Source organism: Lithobates pipiens, unplaced genomic scaffold (genome assembly GCF_037356315.1).
Source record: "Lithobates pipiens isolate NorthernLeopardFrog02 unplaced genomic scaffold, aLitPip1_a1.2 Scaffold_13, whole genome shotgun sequence".
NCBI classification, from domain to species: Eukaryota; Metazoa; Chordata; class Amphibia; order Anura; family Ranidae; genus Lithobates; species Lithobates pipiens.
In genome coordinates this window covers 253724788-253742639 of record NW_027507718.1, presented here as the reverse complement: position 1 = coordinate 253742639, position 17852 = coordinate 253724788, and the positions used below count along the sequence as shown (strand labels likewise).

At 41.3% G+C, this 17852-nt stretch overlaps 1 protein-coding gene across 1 annotated transcript in view; it reads left to right on the top strand.

Moving 5' to 3' along the window:
* The window catches only part of GPRIN3 (GPRIN family member 3), a 255935-nt gene that overhangs the window by 107919 nt on the left and 130164 nt on the right, over window positions 1–17852 (top strand). The window contains exon 2 of the mRNA XM_077476552.1: window positions 12303–12398. The gene's annotated coding sequence lies outside the window, so the exon portion shown is untranslated. The remainder of the gene's footprint in view (window positions 1–12302; window positions 12399–17852) is intronic.

Below are 17852 nucleotides of genomic sequence, written 5' to 3'. Positions count from 1 at the left end.
TTAGCAGATAAAAACACAGCTCGTTTTACACAATTCCTGCTAAATCACTTCTATCTCCTGTATGGAGTTAATAAATAACAAAAAAATATATTTTTACATTGTGCCTTTCTGCAAAATGGTGAAAATCAAACATACCTAAAAAAATCTCAAAAAATCCAGAGGTTTTCATTTTTCACTTACAGCTTTCAGAATTTGTAAAAAAAATAACCCCAAACCATATATTTTCTGAAAGCACATGGCCAGTAGAATAAAAAGAAGGTGCTACTGATTTTTAAGGCAGCACGATATTTATGCAAATGTTTTTCAGATTAATATGTTCACTAAAAATACTACACTACTACACTACACTACATAAACATAACATAACAAAAATTCCTGCTAAATTTCTACTAAAGCATCGTTCACATGTAGGAGGGTCATCGGTGGCAGTGGAAGAAGAACACCGGACAAAGAAGACAGGAGAAAGAAGAGGAGCGGAAGAAGAAGCAGGAGAAGGAGAAGCCCGGAAGAGAAAGATGCGGGAGAAGATGAAGGAAGACTGAAGGAAGAAGCGGGGAAGAAGAAGATATATTTAATAAAATACCCAACCCCCCATGTTGAGGGCATGTGGCCTGGTATGGTTCGGGGGGGGGGGGGGCACTCGCTCGCCCCTACCCTTTCCTGACCTGCCGGGCAGTATGCTCATACAAGGGTCTGGTATGGATTTTGGGAGGGTCTACTTTGGATTCAGATGGGGCCCCCTCCCATGCCATTTTTTAAAAAATTTTGGGGTGGGGGTCCCTTCCGAATCCGAAGTAGACCCAAGGGCCTGTATGGATCTGGGGGGAGGGGACCCCACGCTGTTTTTTTTTTTTCACAATTCACTTTTTTAGCCTTTTTTATTATTTTTTTACATTCAGAGGGAAAGCCTGCTGACAGCTGTTGACTCATTGGTTGTTAAGGACGCGGCGCCTGGCTTCCTGACCCCCTCCTTAGCAACCAGCTATATACAGTGTAAAAAAAACACAAAATCGAGGTAAAAACGCGGTACTTGCGTTTTTGATGTGGGTCCATTGAAGTCTATTATATGCAAAACGCTACATTTTGCGGGAAAAAAATTCTCCAACCCTTTCCAAAAACGCAGAGGCACAAAAATGCATTGATGTGAACATGTTCCATAGGATCCCATGTTAAAAATGTTCCTGCATTTCTGCAAAATGCATCAAAAAACACATTAGTGTGAACAGAACTTAAAGCCTCATACACACGATTGGATTTTCCAACAGGAATTGTGTGTTGACAGACTGTCGGCCTAAAATCCAATCGTTTGTACGCTTCATCAGAGAATTGTCGGATTTTCCGTAGACAAATGTTGGATAGCAGACTTATAAATCTCTGGTGGACAACAGTCTGTTGTCAGATTTTGCAATCGTTTGTACACAAGTACATCAGACAAAAGTCCAAAGTACAAACAGGCATGTTCGGAATGAATGCTCACCAAACACAACATTAGCAGAAGGTGCCCAAAGGGTGCCGCTAAAGAGCTGAAAAGCCACGTAGTACGTCACTACGTTCATGTTTGTTGGCCAACAAGTTCATGGCCAATGCCCTTCGGACAAAAGGCTGAGCTTTGTCTGCAGAAAATCTGATCATGTGTATGAGGTTTAAGGCTCTGTTTACATCTAGGCATTGCTATTTTACAGGCTTTTTCAGGCATTTTTTTGGGGCGTTTTTGCAGAGTTTTTATACAGGCGTTTTCAAGGTTTTTGGAGCAATGGGCATTTTGCTTCAGGCGACAGAACACTCATATGTAAACAGAGGCCATCAAAATGAATGGGATTTGTGTTGTTGGGCATTTTTCTACTGTAATCCTGTAGCTCTAAAAAAGCCCAACAACACAGTCTAGGTGTTAACGGAGCCTTATGCCTTGTACACATGACCAGACTTCTCGACAGACTAGGTCGGACGGTCTTCCCAACGGAAATTTTCGGCGGAGGTCCGACAGACTTTCTAAACGAGCGGACTTGGCCACACATGACTGGACCAAGTCCGTTCGAAAGTCTGTTCATTTTGAACATGATGACATAAAGGGACTAAACAAGTTCAATAGCCAGTAGCTAATAGCTGCCCTTGTGACGTATTTGGCCCGTCGGGCTAGCACACAGACAAACGGCTTTCTGATTTTTAGTCAGTCAGACTTGAGTCCATTGGATAGATTTGAAACATGTTCTATTTCTAGGTCCATCAGATTTTTTTTTAGAAAAAGCAGCCGGACTAGCCCACACACTATCAGATTATCCGACGGCCTGATCCTGTCGGACCTAGTCTGCTGGAAAGTCCGGTCGTGTGTACGTGGCATTACTGAACCTTCACACAGAGTCAATTTAAAGTTGCAGGATTGAGGAGGAGGGCAATAGTTAGGAGTCACTGTTCTGTGTGTGTACACGTTCAGTATATTAAAGCTTTGGTGTGTCACCTTTGGCAGCCATTGGAACGCAGTCTGGTTGGATGCATTGGGTTCCAATCTCTCTCTCCAGGCCAATCAGTGGGTGCGTTATCTCGCTGTGTATTCTGGGAGAGGGTACTTAAGGTGCTGAGATTGCATGATTCGAGGTTTCCGGTCCAGAAGTATGTTCTGACTCCCTGGTCCTGGTCCTCCTGATCAGCCCCCAGAGGCCTTCAAGGCCTGGGGTGCGGATCCATCTGCTTCCGAGTCTCAGGGCTGGCTAGCCCGAGGCACAGTAACTGGAAGGAGGGTTCCAAGGTGGTCCAGTGCTGTCTCGGGTTTGGAGAGGTCCAGCAACTGAAAAAGCAACCAGGGGAGGACTCTCCAGAAGAGGGCCATGCACAAGCCTGGCTGCAAGGTAGGAGCCTGGAAGCTAAGCTGAAAGGACACCAAGTGAATCCACATTCTCCCGGTATCGCCAAACCAGCTGCAAGATACTGGTACCGTAAGAAAGTTACTAATTTCATCCTTTAGTTACAACTAAGTTTCTGTGAGAGACTTTCTGTTATATTCTACAATCTACAATTCTACAAGTTCTACAATCAAGTCTGTGGCAGAGACTTTGCTATACTTAAATCACCTGTCGGTTGCTAAATTCACCAAAAAAGGATTTATCCGATAGTTGAAATATCCATTTGTGAATGGCTATTCCCTGGATCACCTAGAGAGAGACATTTCAAGTGTCAGCAGTCCTAAGAGTACCTGAGCTTTACTACCCATAACCTCTATTTCCTACTGAGAGACTGTGTTCTGTTCAGAGTTTTGCAAATAAAAATTCCTAAGGGGATTCAAGTGTCGGCCTCTACAGTTTATTGGGCCATCAATCTCGGGAAACCCCTAGACGAGCACGAGGTAACGGTAAGCCCAGCAAAACCAGCCGCTCCTTCGGGGGTCTGTGCTACATTATTATTATACAGATAACCCTTGGCAGCAACAACTGCAATCAAGCATTTGCAATAACTGCCAATCAGTCTTTCACATTGCCGTGAAGCAATTTTGGCCCACTCTTCTTTGCAGAAGTTTTTTAATTTAGCCACACTGGAGGGTTTTCCAACATGAACGGCCTGTGTAAGGTCATACAGAATCTTAATTGGATTTAAGTCCAGGCATTGACTAGGCCACTCGAAAACCTACATTTTGCTTTCGTAAACCATTTGGAGGTGGACTTGCTGTTGTGTTTCGGATCATTGTCCTGCTTCATAACCCAAGTGCACTTGAGCTTGAGGTCACAAACTTTCTCCTTTAGGATTTTATGGTAGAGCTCAGAATTCATGGTTCCATTAATTATGGTAAGTCGTCCAGGTCCTGAAGCTGCAAAGCAGCCCCAAACCATCACGCTACCACCACCATGTCTGGCTGGTATGATCTTCTTGTAATTAGATACTGTATTCATTTTATGCCAGGTGTAACGTGGGACACACCTTCCAAAAACTTAAATTTTTGTCTCATCAGTCCATAGAATATTTGCCTAAAAGTCTTGGGGATAATTAAGTTGTTTTGTGGTAAATGTGAGATGAGCTTTTGTGTTCTATTTGGTCAGCAGTGGCTTTGGACTTGGAACTCTCCCATGGATGCCATTAAGTGCAAAGGGGGGATTTGGGGTCTTATAGACCACAGATTCCTTCATAAAGAGTACCTGTCACTGCCTATTACTGTCACAAGGGATTTTTACAAAGTTATGACAGCAATAAAAGTGATCAGAAATATTAATGATCAGAAATATTATTATTATTTTTTTATATTTGGAAAAAAAGTAAGTAAAGCGCCCCATCCGTCCATGATTACACCCCTTTGGTAGGGGGGCTGTGTAATGTAAAGGGGTCCAGAGATAAGGGGGCTGTGTAATGTAAAGGTGTCCAGAGGTGCATGGTCTGTATAATATCTTTATTGATTTTCATTTAGCCAGGTATGTCAGAGGGGCTGAAGTTGTTCTTGGAATCAAGAAACAGAATAGAAAACCCAAATTACCAAGCAGCTACCACTGCATTTATATACTAGCCACCAGAAAAAGATCAGAAATATTATTATTATTATTTTATATTTGAAAAAAAAGTTAAAAAAGTAAAGTGCCCCATCCCTCCATGCTTACACAGCTGGGGGGGCTGTGTAATATGCAGGGGGGGCTTGATAGTGGGGAGGCTGTGTAATGTACAGGGGTCCAGAGGTACGGGGGCTGTGTACTAGCCACCAGAAAAAGATCAGACATATTATTATTATTTTTTTATATTTGAAAACAATAGTAAAAAGTAAAGTGCCGCATCCCTCCATGCTTACACAGCTGGGGGGAGGGGGTGCTGTGTAATATGCAGGGGGGGGCTTGGTAGTGGGGAGGCTGTGTAATGTACAGGGGTCCAGAGGTACAGGGGCTGTGTAATGTAAAGGGATCCAGAGGTATGGGGGCTGTGTAATATAAAGGGATCCAGAGGTATGCGGGCTGTGTAATGTAAAGGGGTCCAGAGGTGCGGGGATGTGTAATGTAAAGGGGTCCAGAGGTATGGGGGCTGTGTAATGTAAATGGGTCCAGAGGTATGGGGGCTGTGTAATGTAAAGGGGTCCAGAGGTATGGGGGCTGTGTAATGTAAAAGTGGTCCAGAGGTGCAGGGGCTGTGTAATGTAAAGGGGCCCAGAGGTATGGAGGCTGTGTAATGTAAAGGGTCCAGAGGTATGGGGCTGTGTAATGTAAAGGGGTACAAAGATGCAGGAATGTGTAATGTAAAGGGATCCAGAGCTGCGGGGTCTGTATAATGTTATCTTCATTGATTTTGATTTAGCTAGGTGTGTCAGAGGGGTTGAAGTTGTTCTTGGAGTCAAGGCACAGAACGGAAAACCCAAATTACCAAGCAGCTACCACTGCATATATATACTAGCCACCAGAAAAAGAACTACTGTACAGGCAATGTCATGCAGGTGAGCTGTGAGTCTGGTGAAGATGTGAATAAGAAATGTGCCTTCTAGCTACTACATACATAAATAAGCAGGCAAGCCAATATAGTGTGAATGTCTTTGAATGCTGTGAGAATACAGAGTAAACGGAATGCCTTGATAACCAGTTTGCTCTGTTTTTCTGTATGAAATTATAAAAGTTTGAAGCGATAATGAGACAGGTGGACAATGCTGATGAATTATGTATGGAAATAATTGATGGTTTAGGTAAGTAGAGCTCGTATGCGGCGGAGGTTATGAGAACCTACAATCTATAGAGCAGCGCTAAGCCTCAGAAGAGATTTATAGCTGGGTGTAGGATTTATCATATTATACTGTGCAGCAGTTAATGCCATACTAGTGTGTCATCTGTCAGACCTAAACGCATTTCATGACAACAAAATCTAACGAAAAGAGGAAGAAAAAGAAAAAAATATTTCCATTTATGTGCAATCAGTCATGTAAATGTTGGTGTTAGGGAACATGCTGTATGTAAATAGTAAAGTACATGATAATGTAGTAAATCCATAGAATGATTTGTAAGGAATGAAAATTGATGAAAATGAGATGTATTCGAGGAGCACACCCCACTTGCGCAGTACTTCATCTTCTTATGCAGACATTGCAGTAGTGCACCAATATATCCCACTAATGTGCTTATTAAAGAACCCCTTGCTTGTGACACAGGGATGCATTTTTAGCCATATCAACTGCAGAATGCCTGCTGCCTCCACCATACACAAAGAGATACTGATTAAAAAAAGATGAGCTTAAAAAGTATCTTTCAGTTTCAATGTTGATTTAAAGGGTAAGATCACGAAAAACTGAAAAGGCGAACTAACTCCAAATATCCTGACCGCCCCTCTGGACCAGGCTGTATATAATGTCTGTGATGCCCCATGCTTACGCTGTAGCGGTCTGTACACCATACACCGCAATACACAGCCCAGGAGTGAGTAGTTCTCATAATGCTCACAACAGCAAGCGCTCATTGGTCAGCGAAGCCACTTAACCGTGTTGACCATCGAGAAGCACATCTTTTTTTTGGGATGCCTTACCAGAAGAAGAAGCCTCAGATGTGCTTCTCTTTGGTCAGCGTAATCACAAACAATGTCAGCCAACAGGTACAGCAGCAGATTAAACAGCAAAATCCACAAAAAACGTAAAAAGTGGGGTCAGTGGCGCTACCTATGACATGAGAATATAAAATAGTTTTCACCCAGCATACCATATATGTATACCCTAGGGCAAGGGTCTCAAACTGACGGCCCTCCAGCTGTTGCAAAACTACAAGTCCCATCATGCCTCTGCCTGTGGGAATCATGTTTGTAACTGTCAGCCTTGCAATGCCTCATGGGACTTGTAGTTTCACGACAGCTGGAGGGACGCTAGTTTGAGACCCTTGCCCTTGGGGTTAAAGTGCAAAAAAAAAAAACTATATATTCTCTCAGCCCTTGTACACACGGTCGGACATTCCGGCGGAAAATGTCCGATCGGACCGTGTTGTCGGATAATCCGACTGTGTGTGGGCTCAATTGGACTGTTTCCGTCTGAAGATCCGACCGACAAAGTTTTAGAGCTGGGCTATAAAACTTTCCGACAACATGATCTGATCAGACTTTGTACGATTGTGTGTAGAGAATTTCGATCAAACAAAGTCCCACGCGTGCTCAGATCAAATTTCTAAACCAAAGCTATTGGCTACTAGCCTGAACGTAGTCCTGTCGTAATGAATAACGTCATCACGTTACGTACGATCGGATTTTCCAACAACTTTGTCCGACCGTGTGTATGCAACACAGGTTGCGGACAAAATCCGTCTGACAAAATCCGACGGATTTTGTTGTCGGAATATCCGACCATATGTACAAGGGCTCAGATGGGAGTGACATATGTATAAGGTGACCCCCACCAACCAACTCTGTGCCATCCAACTCTCACCTGTAACAGTAACAGTAGTGATAATTTATAAATATAAATCGTATATTAATTCTCCATGGCTGTGCGAACCTTTATAAGGAAATTTTAACACCAAATGTCCAATACCCTAAAAATTAAAAAAAGAGTGTACAGGAATATATGTGATATAATAAGTATCAATCCATAAAAAACAAAACAAAAAAAGCCAAAAAATTAAAAAAAACAGAAAAAAGGACCAAAGGGGAACCAAACCAAACCCCAACAAAAAACACACCATAAAACAGGGCCAACTGTGTGTGACGTAAAGCTATATATAATATATCAAGGACTGCACAGTGGCCTGAGTGGATACACACATCCAAAGCACTTAATTAGTGTAAGTGAAAACTTAATATGTGTGAAAGAAAAATATAAAAATAAACAATATTATATATATATATATATATATATATATATATATATATATATATATATATATATATATATATATATAAAAGCTAACAAAAACTGTTGACTCAACCGGACAACAAGTCTAAATACTGAAAGGTAATATGACTGAGTGTAGCCAACTGTTCTCTGAATCATCAAGCATTTCTATTCTATTGGCTGTTTTAAGGAAAAATAAAAACAAAATAAAAGATTTTTTAAGAAATATGTAAACATAACAGTTACAATTATGCACAATTATGCATGAAAATGTTTATATAGATTATCAAAACTAAATGTATTTTAAAGCTGTTGTATAGCCGATCATCTGATTCACAGCCAGCATATTCCAAAATGCAGAAAAATGGAAATGTACATGTTGTCCTCAGTTATACAATAACTAGAGAATAAAAAAAAAAAAAGCATTTAAGAGGTGTTAAAATCATTTTATGTAATCTCTACAAATTATATACTGATATATATATATATATATATATATATATATATATATATATATATATATATATATATATATATATATATATATTCCATAAAAAATAAAAGATTAAAAAATTATTATTATAAATTAATGTGCAGGTGTCCAAAATTTAGTAATAGGTGACTTTTGTGCTCATAGAATCTCCAGGTGACTTGAGTGCTCCCCCTCAAGGGTCCTCACTCCCCGACTCCTTGCACCCCTACAGAGGTAACGTGCATATAGTTCCACTCCCTCTGGCAGCTTCCATTTATTAAAAAATAAAAATCATAAAACCAATTAACACAAGAGTCCATCCAGCTAGATGTGCCCTCAGATCACTATACTAGCTGTTAGAAGATATATATCCAAAGTTACAAATAAAAATCTCCAGGCTTAATCTATAACAAAACCCCCAGCAGTGTTTGTGTTATTATTAAGAGAACCCGATCGGTGGAAGAGCGGAGTGCGTTCCAACTGCATTCCACTCGATCGAGTTCCCGGAAGTGACGTAGTGTGAGTGGTTCCGTCGTACGCGTTTCGTCATAGACGTCTTCATCGGCGGTCTGACCGCGGTTGGACATTCCAACCATCAGATTTTTTCCGACGGATTTTGACCCGAACTTGTCTTGAATACACACGGTCGCAAAAAGTTGTCGGAAAATTCGATCGTTCAGAACGAGGTGACGTAGAACACGTACAACGGGACTATAAAGAGGCCAGTAGCCAATAGCTTTATATATATATATATATATATATATTAAAAATATACTCTATATGTGTATGTATGTGTGTGTGTGTGTGTGTGTATATATATATATATATATATTATACTGTATTACTGTATATGTGTATGTGTGTGTGTGTGTGTGTGTGTGTGTGTAACAAACACACACACACACACACGCAAGCAACAAATGTCAGAAATAGGCTTAGGCATGAAAGGTGTAAAGGCAGGTGTTCCAATACTTTTAACAATATATTGTATATATATTGTATGTATGGTACATAGTCTTGACTGATACTCTGGATAGTCCTGACCATTGCACTGTATACACTGTGTTGTAAGTTGTATAGTACTGCTACACTTTATATGCAATGTTAACCTTAAAGTGGTTCTATAGGTAGGATGTTTTTTTTTACCTTAATATATTTTTAAATGTAAGAAACCTTCCATTGTTTTTGCCCCCAAAACACTTACCCGATACCACTCTCTGCTGGTGAATGGGGCAAATCCAAGCCAGTAAATGTGTCTGAATTTGGTATGTAAAAGAGGAACTGTCCTCCTCCCCTCTCTAGTTTTGATAGGTACCAGCTCCCACTAGGCAATCAAAAAGTCCTTCCAAGAATCTTGCTGTCCAAGTGTGACTTTCACCATTCAGAAAAGAAGAAAACCACCACTTGTGACTGGAGAAACGTGCACACGCATAAACTCCAAAAGCTGACAGTGAAGCAAATAATGTGTTTAGGCAATCAGACACAGCATCCCTCTTTGGTCATCCAGCTCCATACATCCACCCTTGGTCTTCTCACTGTAGGCGCAGTTCTGCGCCACTAGGGAGAGAGTGATCACCACAATGCCACTATATGAGGAAAGATTGCTCACCGCATGGAGATTAGAAGGCCACCAGATCCGAAACCGAAGATGTGACATCAACGCTTAGCTCCGACTGACGCGTTTTGTGCCAATGCACATCTTCAGGAGACACTACTTTCTAGGGTGAAGGTCCTCTTTAAATTTCTGTGCTACCAGTTTTTGCTGTTGGGTTTTGGTGCAGAGATTTTTCCTCTGAAACCGGTACTAAAAATAAGGAAATAGGTGAAGCACCATTTAAAGATAAGGAACAAAATTGACCCTACACTAAAGTGGAACCTTCACTCATAATCTTCCCTTGGGCGTTGTGTTTGACACATGAGCCATAAAGTATCACTTCAAACCCTAACCCCCATCCACCAATTAAACCCTTAGCTATGCCCATTGAGAGGAACTGAACTCTGCAAGCTGTGCCAAGACAAGACAGGTAGAGGGCATAGGTCTAGTCACCAGAATTTTGTGTGGGCTTCCTGTAGCTGATCTTTCCCTCATTCCTGATTTGTTCCGCGCTATGTTTCTTTGTAAAGGTGCCCATTTTAACATAGACGGGACTTTATTTATCAAATGTTAAGCCAGCCATGGGTAGTTCCTGCTGAACCAACCGAGATTCGAACCATGTATGAGCAGGCTGAATGTACCCAAGTTGACCAAACAATAACCTTGGGTACAACCAGTACAACCAGCCTGCTAGATTTTATCTGTGATTATGTGATTCATGATCTGAACGGGTCAACCTGTTCGGACCGGCACAGCCCGCATAGCGCTCCGCTGCCTCGGCCTTAGCAAAGGCTGTGGCTTTGGCCTAGCTCCGGAGCGGCGGCCATCTTGGTACACCCGGCGGGCATTTACAATGTGATCGCTCTGTCAAATGACGGAGCGATCACTTGCAAACAAATCGGCGTCATGTCATGACGCCAATTTCCTCTCTCCCCTCTGTGTACTGATCTGTACAATGAAGGGGAGAGATCGGATGGCAGCAGCGCTGTGGGCTGGATCTGTAGTGCCCACAGCGCTGCTCTGTGACAATTGCAGTCACATCCATCTATGCTCAGCCATCCCTCTATACCCTGCCAATACCCTGCCAATACTCTGCAATACCCTGCCAATACTCTGCAATGCCCTACCAATACTCTGCAATACCCTACCAATACTCTGCAATATCCTGCCAATACTCTGCAGTACCCTGCCAATACTCTACAATATTCTGCCATACCCCGCCATACCCTGCCATACTCTGCCATACTCTGCAAAACTTGCTGATACCCAGTCATACTCGGCGATACCCAGCCATGCTCAGCCGTACCCAGCCATACTCCAATACTACAGCCAATATTACAGTGGGGGAGATGACGTGGATATTACAGTGGGGGAGATATCCGTTACAGTGGGGGAGATGACATGGATATTACAGTGGGGGAGATGTATATTACAGTGGGGGAGATTGTGGATATTACAGTGGGGACTATATGGTGGTGGAATTCTCACAGGTTTTTGCAAATTCAATTATTATTTGCTGATCTGAAAAATGATTCGATCCGTGACTCTGATCCGAGTAACGATGCAATCCGTGAGTTTTTTGATCTGTTGCACCCCTATTTGAAACACACTAGCCAGTGAAAAGGTATGGCTAGCCACTAGTGGGTCACTTCTTGGTAATGTAGGCACTGAAGCCTAGCGAGGTCGCAGCATCATGAGCAGGTTTCCTGATGTTGGCTGCAGAAAACACCAACAGAAACGTGCTTATATCATGAAGCTAAGCCACCTCTAATGAACTACCAGGGGGACAGTCATACAGATAGTCTTTTTTGTATGAGTGACCCTTCCATGACAGAAAGCTGCAGGGACAGATGCCTATATATGCACACCATTAAGGTTAGAATCTCACGATGACTGCACTTAAGAAGTGAAATGCAGAGCATTCCTGATACGACCGAAGCATTAACATTTAAATATTTATGCTTCTCACATGCCCCGAGTTCTGTTTAATGCTTACCTTATTAGCAGCTAAAATATTCCAGGCCTTGTGCCCAAACCATTTAATGTGCACACCACGTTCTCATGGGAAGGTGCTGTCAACAGAACAGGAATATTTCATTTTATAAACATGCTTCAAAATATTCTTTTTACACGAACTTGTCATAGCTCTAACGAGCAGGGCCCTCTGATTCCTCCTGTATTGAATTGTATTTTAATTGTCTGCCCTCGTGTTGTAAAGCGCTACACGAAATGTTGGCACTATATAAATCCTGCATAATAATTATATGTAAATAGAGTTGTGACCAGACTAAAATACTGCAAAAATTATTTTATATTAATGAAGCTATTGCAGTTAAGGCCACACTCACATGGGTGCATTTTATTGTTCTGTAATAAAAATAATTAAAATTAAAAAAAAACATGCTTGATGCGCTTTCCTTTATTATTTTTATTTTTTATTTTTCTTATTATTTATCCTTTATTTTTATTTATTTTTTTAACAGAATTAGGGACAGTACTTACCATGAACTAGGAGAATCCTGCGTGTTTGTGGCTGATTTGATCAGTTGGAATCCCAAGCCCTCTGCTCTTCATTCATGGTAAGTGTCGCTCCTTGTTTTATTTTTTTGTATTTCATTAAACTTCAAGTGGTATTAAACCCAAAAGCAAACATGTATTATATTGCAGCTTACCAATCCTTAGATGTGATGGCTGCATTCATTTTTTTTTTTCCTTTTCTTTCCTTTATTTTCATCTGGTGCTCCAGCCAGTAAGTCTGTTGTTTTTCAAAAAGAACAAGCTCTCCAGCAGAATGTATCAGTTACAGAGATGATACAAGCCATTTGCAACTAGCAGGGGTACTTACAATAATCACATTTTATTTATTCATGTAAATCCTTTGTCCTAAAAGCAAAAAATGTTTGCTGTAACTGCTTATAAAGTATTAGCTGGAGTTTGGCTTCAATTTATTAATGTATTTAAATCTGCTAGATGTACTAACAGGTTAAATACACTAACTAATTGCTCCCCCTCCCAGACTGACAACACTTCTGTCCAAAGGTGCCTCTTGTGCTCATTCATCCAGTGGAGGCACTCAAATACAGGAGGTAACACACCAGATCCCCAGGTGAAAACAGAGGGAAAAAAGCCTTAGAAAAGAAAACAAATGCAGCCACCGTGTCTATTGATTGTTAAGCTGCAATATATTAGTCTTGATTTTGAGTTTAATACCGCTTTCAGGTTTAAAGCTGCTTTTGTACATTTACAAAGTAAGACATTCCACTAATGAAGTTGAATGTCCAGTGCTAAGATTTACATTTCAAGCTGTAGTACACTGATCACAGTAGGTTGCTTGCTGTACCCAGAGTTAAAGAGGTTGTTGATGCTGTAAAAAACCTGGTTGATCCTGCCTGTTCCTGTGTCCCCTATGTGAACTGACCACTGTAATCATGGCTGCAGATCCACAATACCATGGTCAGTTTATGTGCCTCCATCATCCAACTGTGTTATAGTCTCTCCTCTCACCCCCTCCCTGCCTCTCACTTCTTAGTGTGTGAGCAATCATCAAACCTGCCCCTCCCCTCCTGCTGCTGCTTCGTGTGGCAGTAAAGTCAGTGACTAGCATTACTGCCAGCCCCTCTGTAATAACAAGGTATAATACACATTGTCAATGTATTTTAAAAATGACGCTAAATACCTTATTTCAGAGCGACGCTTGACCTCCCACTGCTCTCCTCACCTGATCTAAGGAGTACAGCGGGAGGGGCTGAGCAGGCAGAACTGTGAACATGTGACCTCCCAACTGACGTTAGAGGGGAATCTCAGTCCCTACCGCTGTAGTCCTTAGATCGGGGGGAGGAGAAAAGTGGGAGGTCACGTGACCACACTGCAGCGCTCTGAAATAAGGTACTTAGCAGCATCAATTTTAAAAAACATTGACACTGCGTATTATACCTTCTTATAGCAGTAATGCTATTCACTGACTTTACAACTACTTTAAAGTGATATTAAAGTCTTGTTTTTTTTTCGTTTAAAATAACAAACATGTTATACTCTGTGCAGATCCTCCTATTTTCGGGTCCCTCACCTGTACTCCTGGCCCCTCCCTCCTGCCGAGTGCCCCCTACAGCAAGCAGCTTACTATGGGGGCACCCAAGCTGAGCCGCTGCTCTGTGAGTCCATTCAGACACGGAGATGCGGCTCAGCCCCGCCCCCTCTCTCCCCTCATTGGCTCACTGACTTTGATTAACAACAGCAGGAGCCAATGGCATCCGCTGCTATCTCAGCCAATGAGGAGGGAGAGTTCCCGAAAGCCAAGGCTCTTGTGCAATATCGTTGGATCGAGATGGGACTGCTGCACATGGAAGGTCTGCCTTTAGAACCACTTTAAGGGCATTCAGTGATTGGAGGAGATACGGATAAACATGATGATCTCCATAGAATGCTCAATGGAGACACACAGAAGTCATAGATATACTGTATTTATGTGCTTTATTGTGGGGGTTTTTTTTAGTTTGTTTGTGTCTTCCTCTGGATTAATTGTGGACCTAGGATAGTGTATTTGGAAATTTTCTATTTGTGTGTGTTTTTTTAATTTTATTGGTTGAACAAGACGGACTAGTACAATATGGATGCTCAATGCGCATGGCAAACAAGAACCACACTGTACAATTAGCTACATAGCTTTTTTGGATTGCAGTCACGCATGTGAGCACACATTCACACACATCTGTTCACATAGGCAGGTACATGATTTAATTGTAGGCTTGCAGTTTAGCCCTTATGTTATATATTTAGTAAATCAGTTTCAGGGTACGTTTACACTAAATGCGGGTTTGAAATTGTGCAAATTCAGCTGAACTCGCACGATTTCAAACCCCCAAGTTCGGGGGGCGATTTGGCAAAACATCTGTGCGGGTTCATACACAGATGTCTATTAAAAAGTCGCCAAAAGTAGTGCAGGAATAACTTTTGGAAATTGGTGCGGCGCCGCAAAGTCGGCGTCGCACTAATTCGGACACTACTGTTGCCGGCTATAGGCTGCGATTTAGCATGCGAATTGACATGTCAAATCATGCCAATGTGAACGGGGGTTCAATCTGTTTTCCCAATCAAGAATATAATTGGTTTCCACTGTCTTGTTAACCAGACAACCTTGCCAGACAGCATACCCAGCTCAGTGACCTCAGTTTTTCAGTATTGTAGCTAAGCACTGCAACTTGGTCATGCTTTTAACAGGGCAGTGACAGAATAGCAGTACGCTAATGAAATTGCTAAATTAAAGCAATGTATAAAGCCATAGATTCCTGATTGGCTAAGAGTGCTGACCCTTACTTTTCCAGCATGAGTGCAGCTGTGCTGGGGATTACACAAAGCTAATTTCTTTATAGCAGTGTAAAGAGATAGTGTGCCATAGATTGTGTGACTTGCTTGACACCGTGGTCAATTTTACAAACTGAAGGGATTACAAATATTTTAGATTGAATTACCATGTCTACATGTAAGCCATGCTTTATGGATTGTAATGCAGCTTGTGATAGTGTACCCCTTCATTGAAAATTAAAAAGCTAGAAGAAATAAATGTACATGTGTGTAAAATGAAATGTGCTTGTATAGGTATTTGAAATTAAAGTGCTCATTTATAACAGCAGATGTTATCGGCTCTTCATTAAACAACATAGCCTGCATTTTACAGCCCATTCATAAAATGTACTCCATCATGCCTTGGGTGCTCTGATGGAATTAGCTCTCTAATTGGAGGAGAGCTGGTTATGTAACTTTGACATGTCATCTGAGTGGGCTTTACCTAACTTTTTTCATTTTTTCATTTTAATACTTCTCCACTAACTTCACGGTCCTGAAGCTGGTGGAGCACTAAGCAAATCTATCATTAGTGCTGTGCTTTATAAATGTGTAGGTGGGGTGCGGCGGCAATAATTCACACATTCAGGTGCAATATAAAACTTGTATTGAAGTAATACAGCAACAGTTCATAACAAACCTGGTGAAAACACTAACCCAGCCAGGTGCGCTCAAAGTTTCCAGCAACGTGAACAGAGCGGGTTCCAGCCAGACTGACAGCATTTGTAGAGAGGGGCAGTGTGCAGCCTGGCCATCTCGTGCCCATATGGGGAGATGTCCAGAAGTCCGGCGACCCACTTTTCCTCCCTTGTCAGGAAACATTTCCCTATCACTAAAACTGTCTGCTAACTCGCAAAATGCGTGCAAAACCTGGGAGCCAGGGCTTTAAATAGGCCCTGCCTGACCCAAGATGGCTGCCCGAGTCACATGGGATGGCAGCATCCAACCAGATTGCTTCCCTAGTGACCCATAAAACCATAGAGGAACCCTCTTGACGTCTTCTTCAACAACAGTGCAGCTGAAGGAGAGCGCCACCTGCAGTGGAGAAAATAGATTGTGCCTGCCTACAAATGTGTTGAGGATTTTTTGGAAAGGGGAAATAAATCCCTAAATGTTCAAGTGGCCATCTTTTGACCAAATCCAAGACCATCAGTCCTTAGAGTAACATTCCCCATGACAAGCATAGTGAACAGATTTTTTGTGTCACATGTAACATTTTTCATCCCGTATGTTTCCTATGCTAAAAATATTAGCTCTTACAGGTTTAAATGACTCTTGTAGGAATTCTCATGCTAGATTTAATCCATGAATCTGTAATTTGGAAAAACTGCTTTTTGATTATATCGAAGAGTGAATATTATAATATGTAACCTACTTAGCACTTGGGTCAATGTGTGACCTATTTTCTATGTATTTATACACTACACAGGCATGTGCCAGTTTGTGGAATTAATTCTGCTACATGCTGACTAGAGAGACTGCTAGCGTTTGGCAAAATGCATGATTAGATTATTTCCAATTACAGTTTACCAAACAGAAAACCCTTGTTTGTTTTTCAGATAAACCTACTGATTTGATGTAAAGTGCAATGGCCAAAGGGAAATTTCAACACTTATTAAAATGATTTACACTGTGCTTTTTTAAGTTTGACCTACAGCAAAAGGCTTGTTGTTTTAAATGTCTTTTGACTTTTCCCTAAGCCATTGTCTCTGTATGTTAGCATTTCATTCATAGAAAGTAGGCTGCTTTCACTACATTCAATTAACGAGGCCAGTTTGCGAAAATACCTATTGGCTTTTAACAGCTGGACCGTATAAAAAAAAAATCATGTCTTTCAGTAGTTTTATGATCTATCATTAAAGGGGTTGTAAAGGTTTGTTTTTTATTTTCTAAATAGGTTCCTTTAAGCTAGTGCATTGCTGGTTCACTTACCCTTTCCTTCAATTTCCCTTCTAAATGTTTTTTTTCTTTGTTTTCTTTGTCTGAATTTCTCACTTCCTGTTCCTCAAGCTGTTCAGTAAGCTATTCTGGCTGACTAAACACCACTCGGATGATGGTGTGAAGTTTACTGAGGAGAAACAGGAAGTGAGAAATTCAGACAAAGAAAAAAAACATTTAGAAGGGAAATCGAAGGAAAAGGTAAGTGAACCAACAATACACTAGCTTAAAGGAACCTATTTATAAAATAAAAAACAAAGCTTTACAAACCCTTTAAAATGCGAAATCCTACCAATAAATAACTTTTTGCAAATATATGCAACCAAGTTTACAATGAAATGTAAAGGACAACTTCACTTTTGGTGTTCTTTTCTTTTAATTCCCCCTCCACCCCCTGAGTAGCCACCATCTAACCAATTCCTGTCTTCAGATCTGTTCCAGAGAGGTGCATAGCACCTCACAGCTTTTGCAAAAGAAAGTTCTGGCCACATACAGTTCATACTGTGTATACACCCTGCTGGCTGATTCCTATGACTGGACTATACACATAGCAGGCTCCATTCATTCACAGGAGTACGACTCCAAGTATAGGTATGAATAGGAGGGAGTGGTGCACATGTGGAGAGATGTATTATCCAGAGGCATCAGGCAGGGCCACACAGTAAATATCTTGGGAGAGTTACCCTGGAGGCAGCCCTGTTAAGTTTGTTTGGTACATTAAGTAACCTGGGCTTTAGGATAGATCTAATTCAGAG